Source organism: Arachis duranensis, chromosome 2 (assembly GCF_000817695.3).
Source record: "Arachis duranensis cultivar V14167 chromosome 2, aradu.V14167.gnm2.J7QH, whole genome shotgun sequence".
Taxonomy (NCBI): Eukaryota; Viridiplantae; Streptophyta; class Magnoliopsida; order Fabales; family Fabaceae; genus Arachis; species Arachis duranensis.
Genome location: NC_029773.3, coordinates 6,131,417 through 6,137,886, shown reverse-complemented (window position 1 = coordinate 6,137,886; position 6,470 = coordinate 6,131,417). Strand labels below are relative to the sequence as shown.

At 29.7% G+C, this 6,470-nt stretch overlaps 1 pseudogene; it reads right to left on the bottom strand.

The window, feature by feature from the left end:
• Positions 1-4,900: 4,900 nt before the first annotated feature.
• Positions 4,901-6,367, bottom strand: LOC107473217 (putative pentatricopeptide repeat-containing protein At4g17915; annotated as a pseudogene).
• Positions 6,368-6,470: the final 103 nt, after the last annotated feature.

Genomic DNA, 6,470 nt, shown 5'->3' with positions numbered 1-6,470 from the left:
AAAAAAATAAGCAAATTTGATAAGTGAATTTGTGCTCGGATTGATTGAAAACTGAGTTTTTTTTTTGGATTGATTGAAAGCTGAGTTTATTCTTGGATTGGTTCATTAATCGATTATAAGATGTGGAATATTATGATACGTAAAAATGAAGCAATTTGAATGTATAAAGTATATACTTTATAAAAAGTTACGATAGATTAAAATTTGATAAGAGGTATTAAAAATCTTAAACAAGATTGTTGAGATTGGTTCAAAAATTTGAATGTAAATCAAGTTTTATGAATCTAAGAGGAGTGGGAATGATTTTACTCGTCCCCACAGACGGCGCCAATTGTTCTTGCTGAGTTTGGCCGGTGTATAGCTCGTTCGTCGATGAATGTCTTCAAGCTTCTCGTCGGGATGAGTTATACGTCGGCAAGGAGAGAACAAGGGGGTGGGTACCTGCAAAAGACACTCCGACGCCCAAGTCAGTAAGTGTTTAAGAGGTATATAATAATTCTATGAAATAGAGTGTAAGATATGAAATGAAAGTTATCATGTGTTATGTTGTGTTTATAATAATTCTATGAATATAGAATGTATTATTGAAATTAGATATAGAATGTACTTTTTATAGGCATAAAATTGATGAATAGAATTGACGTTATGACCGTTTGGTCATTAAGATAGAAATAATGGTCATTAAGTCGGTAATGAAGGTGTCAGTTACAAGCAAAGAATGAATGATAATTAACGCCAAGTTATAACTCATAATGTATAGTAAAGACCGAGTTATAAGGTGACGGATCACTTATAAATATAAATATTTAATTAAATAATGATATAATAGTTGTTAATACTATAAATACATAATACATAAACCCTGAATTTCAATTATTGGTAACATTTTGCAATGTTCTAGTTATTTAACAAATAAACAACATCACGGCTCTGAGTGAAGAAAGTTAAACGAAGGTCTTCTTAACTTTCTAGAAGAAATCAAAGCATTAATTTCCCATGGTGGCAACTCATGATAGTAACATTTTGTTTTGTTATTAATATTAAAATTCTATTAGTTTGAATTGTTATTGACCTATTTTGTCATCACGTTTCAACCAACAACTAAAGTCACCTACTGAAAATCCTGATTATTATATACTCATCGATCTAGAACAATTCAGCTGAATTTGTTATACTGTCATATTCCATAATAAAATTCATGTCATAATTATTTGCATATATATGTACCCCCTTAAAACACTTATTGAAGGTTAAATTAACAGCATACTAGATTCTGAAAGAATATAGGTGTTAGGAATGGGCTTTTTTACTTAAATGCGCATGTAAAATACATTAATTTCTAAAATGTGCATGGTTTGAAATTTTTCTGAAAATACGCATGCATGGCCAACTCACAAAGATCACATACGAAATAGAAATAGAAAGCATATCATGGAAAGTGTCCACGAAATTCATGCGACATGACACAAGCCATTTCAATTGTATCATCCACGAAATAAGTCACCTCAGCCATAGCATACACGAGATACACCATTTCACTCATGGCACTCACGAATTGCATCACTTTACGTATGATACACACGAAATGGAAATGGGGTAGTTCTTTCTTTGATAATAAATCGTTTTAAATTAAATTAATTTACTCTTACTATATAAATCGTTTTATCTTAAATTGGTTTAATAGAAAAACGACATTTCATTATAAATTAATTTATACAAAATCGATTTATTAAAAGTTTCTACTTCTATAAGCACTTTTATAAAATTTAAAATTTTTATTATACAAATAAAATTACGTGATTTTCAAAATTACGTGATTTTTACATATGTTCTTAATGCCTCTCACCATAGTAAAAAATATGAACTTATACAAATTTAACAATATTTTTATTTACAAATTTTAACAAATACTTAATTATATATTATAATTATGCATGAACTAGTTTAAGATGACTGTAAAAGAATGGGAGAAAGAGAGCAAAATTGATTTAGATAATACAACAAAAAAAGAGAAAATTTTATAATCAAAATTATTCTTATCTAGATCACTTCTTAATATTATTAATATGAAACTTTATTTTTAAAAACTAACCTATTTAAGTTAATTATTCTTAACCTTAAGCCAAGATTAAACCACCAAAAATAATTTAGTGGTGAGAAATTTAGGTAATATATACGAGTTCTTAGATAATATTGTTCTAAGTAGGAAATATTATTTCCCTCAAATTAAAATATATATGAGGTCTTAAATTTTAAATTAAATTATTGTTATAAGCAATAAATATTATTTCCCTAGTCTTGAATATAATTAATAAGAATAACTTTGTACATTTGACCACTTAAAAATGTTTTCTAGAAAATATGTGTTCTTAATTAAATTATACAATTAGTCTTTTCTCTATTTTTATTTTTCTTAATTTTATGATTTTCTAATAAAACTTCAAAATTTTATAATTTTTATATAAACTTTTATTTAAAAAATGATTTTATATCATTCTTAAAATTGCTAATATCATTTCATCTTTTATAATTTTTCAAATTATTTTTCATTTCAATTATTTTATTTTTTAGAAATTTTTTATTAAAATTAATTTAAAGTAATATACAGTAAATATTTAAATAACATTACCCATTATACAAATTTACTTTCCTTACTTTTTATATATTAAAAAATGGAACTTATTATAATAACTTGATAGTAATCCCGTAAATTTAAAAATAAAAAATAAAAAATTGTTGTAAATTAAATTAAAAAATCTCTTAGTTCTTTCTTTCATTTTGCTGCTGACATCATGGAAATGGGATAGCCATTTCGTGGGAGGTCTACCTGATATGATTGGCCTATTTTGTGGGCACCTTCATTGAGATCATATAGAAATTCATTTCGCGGAGACCGGCCAAGAATTGGAGGTGCGCATTTTCAGAAAGATTTTAAACCGTGCGCATTTAGGGAATTAAAGTGTCTCTCGTGCGCATTTTGGTAAAAAAGCCGTTAGGAGTGTATATGGGTCGGGTCATATTGGATTTGGCTTAATTTAAATTTGATCTGAAATATAAATCGAGTTTAATTTTTAGACTTTAACTCAATCTTAGATCCGATGAAACTTACGCACCTTTAGGTTGGGTAAAAATCGGATAAAAACTGGATGAAAATCGAATTTTTAGCATGTAAAAATCACCTAATTTCCAACCATTATTTCACAATTTACATAGTAAAATTCACTTAAAAAAATATAACAAGAACCAACCATTCTCTAAAATTAAAGCATAACCATAATCAATACTAATATTGTCTAATAACACCAAATATTTAAATTAATACAAATAACACAATATTATGCATTAGTCTAAAGTCTTATACATTTTAAACATAAAACATTAATTTATAATCTTATAATGAATAATAACACAAAATATTAAGGTTTACAATATTTAAATTTCACGTAAGAATAGCCATCATCCATCACTAATAACACAAAATATTAATTGTGTATGATGACCGGACTATCAGGTCGAGTTCGGGTGACTCGAGTTATGGTCTGGACCCAATTTCAAAATAATGATCGGCTCTATTTTTAAAACCCTTATCCGACCCTAAATCTAATAAAATCACACTAAATTAGCTTCTAAAATATTTAAAGCCAAATCGGGTCTTTAAATTGGATCGGGCCATATACATCTCTAATAGGCGCCATTAAATTTGATATTAAGCACTAAAACTAAACTAGCTAAGTGTATAATATTTTGAGAACAACTCAAGTCTTGTCATATTATAAATCTCGAGTTCAAGTCATGTAATATATGGGGAAAAAATAGTTGTAAAGAAAAAAGGAGCACAATGAAGTTTGTTTATATAAGTCAAACAAAATTGATTGCATATGCAAAAGAAGTGTGTAATCTTGCGTTTTATTTTATTACTTTATTTGTTAGTTTAGTCGTCACCATAAGTCACGAAAATAATTGTTTATTGTCTACTTATACTTTTTTATTGTTCATATATATATTCAAATAAATTTCTAAAAAATTTGTATGGGACATTTTTGTTTTTAAAATTTTTTTATTATATTGAAGTTCTGAATTTTATAAAAATAAAACACATAAATCTTTACGTTATATTTTAAAAATTTATTTATCTAAATAAAAACAGCAATTCTAACTAAGATAAATATTTATATATCTTATTTTTATAAAACTCAAAAATCTCAATATAATAAAAAAAATTTTAAAGACAAATATATGCAATACAAAATTTTTTAGAAACCTATTTAAATATATATATATATATATTTTAAATGTACAATTTACGGAAATTAAGGAAGAAATCAATATATTTGACATAATAAAATTTCAATTTATTTCAGTCATTTGAGTCCTAACTTGTCTTTTATTGGGATGATTTCAGACACTTTTGTTGATCCAACTGAACTCCCATCTTCTCACGGCATTTTTTTAATATATTAAAAGAAAACTATAGTTTAGTAAATACTATCCAAGATTAGACGATTCTAACCGATTTTCCTTCGTCAAGTGATTTTTAATTATATTTCGATTCAATTATTTTTTTTTTGGATAGAGAATTATTCAATAAGAGGATGCATCATGTGTGATGAGTCACGAGTCACCTCTGTGAATAGGAATACAATTCAACAAAAGTTTTCTGATCTCGTGAATAAAGCATACCAATGAAGTTGTAGTAGATATTTTTTCGCTACATGAAAATTAAATTGGTTTTTATAAAGTTTTATTTAATTGATGTACATAATTAAACAATTTGAAGCAACAATGAGGAGATACTGCAGTTAGCCTACTCAATCAAATAAATTAGTAAATTACAATTACCAAAAAAAAAAACAGCAAAAATGATAATTGTATCCCTCAGAGGCTCAGAATGACATATATGGATCAAGAATGGGGCTCATGATTCAGAGCTTTATTCTTTTGTTTGTGTCAGCAAAGTATTGTAATATCTGAAGACTCAAACATCAACTGCGATTTAATCATGTAATAGTCGAATCACTCGTAGTTTAAGCTCGAGTTTCCTGACTTCATTTGTATACCCTATACTACAAAGACCATCAATAACAGCTCTCTGAGTAGCCCTTAAGATCCGAAACCCAGAATTTAGACACAAAACCATGATCTTGGAGGCACAAAGGAACCTTCTAGCCCTACAAAGGTTGTGCACTATGATGGTATACGTGAAAGAGTCTTTAACTTCCATCGATTCGAACCATTTCATTGCGTGATCAATATGACCTGCTTTACCCAATCCATGAAGAATACAGTTATGCGCAACCAAATTGTAACCAAACCCCAGTGAGTTCATGTAAATCAAATGCTGTTTTGCACCTAAAAAGTTGCCTGCCTTGCACAATCCATTAATTATAATCGTGTGTATATTGATCGCATTCCAGACCTTCTTTCTCTATCTCGCCAAGTAATTTCATGGCATCATCTAATCTTCCTTGTCTGCAGTAAAGATTTATCAATGTATTATAAGACACTAAATCTGGTTGAATACCACTATGCTGCATCAGCATGACGATTTCATCTGCCTCTTCAATCCGCCCGATCTTTATCAGTGCAGCAATCACTGTGCAGTATGCATATCCATCGAAAGTGTACCCTTTACTCCTCATCTCATGCAAGATCTCTAACGCTTCGTCAAACTGCCTACACTGGAAGCAACACTTCATAACCGTTGTGTAGGTAATACAGTTAGGTTCATAACCTGCTTCCTTAAACTCCCTAAGAATCCTCCTAGCTGTCCCCGTTCGTCGAGCCTTGCTTAGTCCATTAATAAGTGTGTTGTATGTCAACACCTCAGGAATGAATCTGTGCCGTTGCAAGTTCCTGAACAACATAATAGCATTGTTAACATATCCATTCTTACACAGCCCATTAATCATGATGTTATATGTAGCCGAACAAGGATGCAGCTCACTAAGCGCCATCTCCATAAAAATACGATTCGCCTCATCTGGTTTCCTAAGCTTGAACAAACAATTAATCAAAATGTTATAGCTCCAAGCATCAGGGTGTATACCTGCTCGAAGCATTTCGTCGAACAAGTCCAAGGCACTCGACAACAAGCATTTCTTGGCAGCCCCAGAGATTAAAGAATTGTAAGAAATAACATCAGGGGGTATCCCTGCCTCCTTCATTCGATTGAGAACAGAATAGCCTGTGTCGACGCAATCCAAACAACAATACGCATCTATTAGAGTGTTGTATGTGACCACATCAGGGAGCACGCCCAATCTTACGCCGTCGATTATCACAGCTTCAGCTTTCACTACTTGCTTGGCTTTGCACATTGATGCTATGCAAATGTTCAATACCTTAGTTGATAACCTCGCAACCATAATTCACCAGCACCCAAAAAGGGGTATCATTTTATCATAATAAGCTTCCCATTTGCAATACGAGAATTGAGAGACCAAGATTTCATCCACAAAAGCAACAAACAC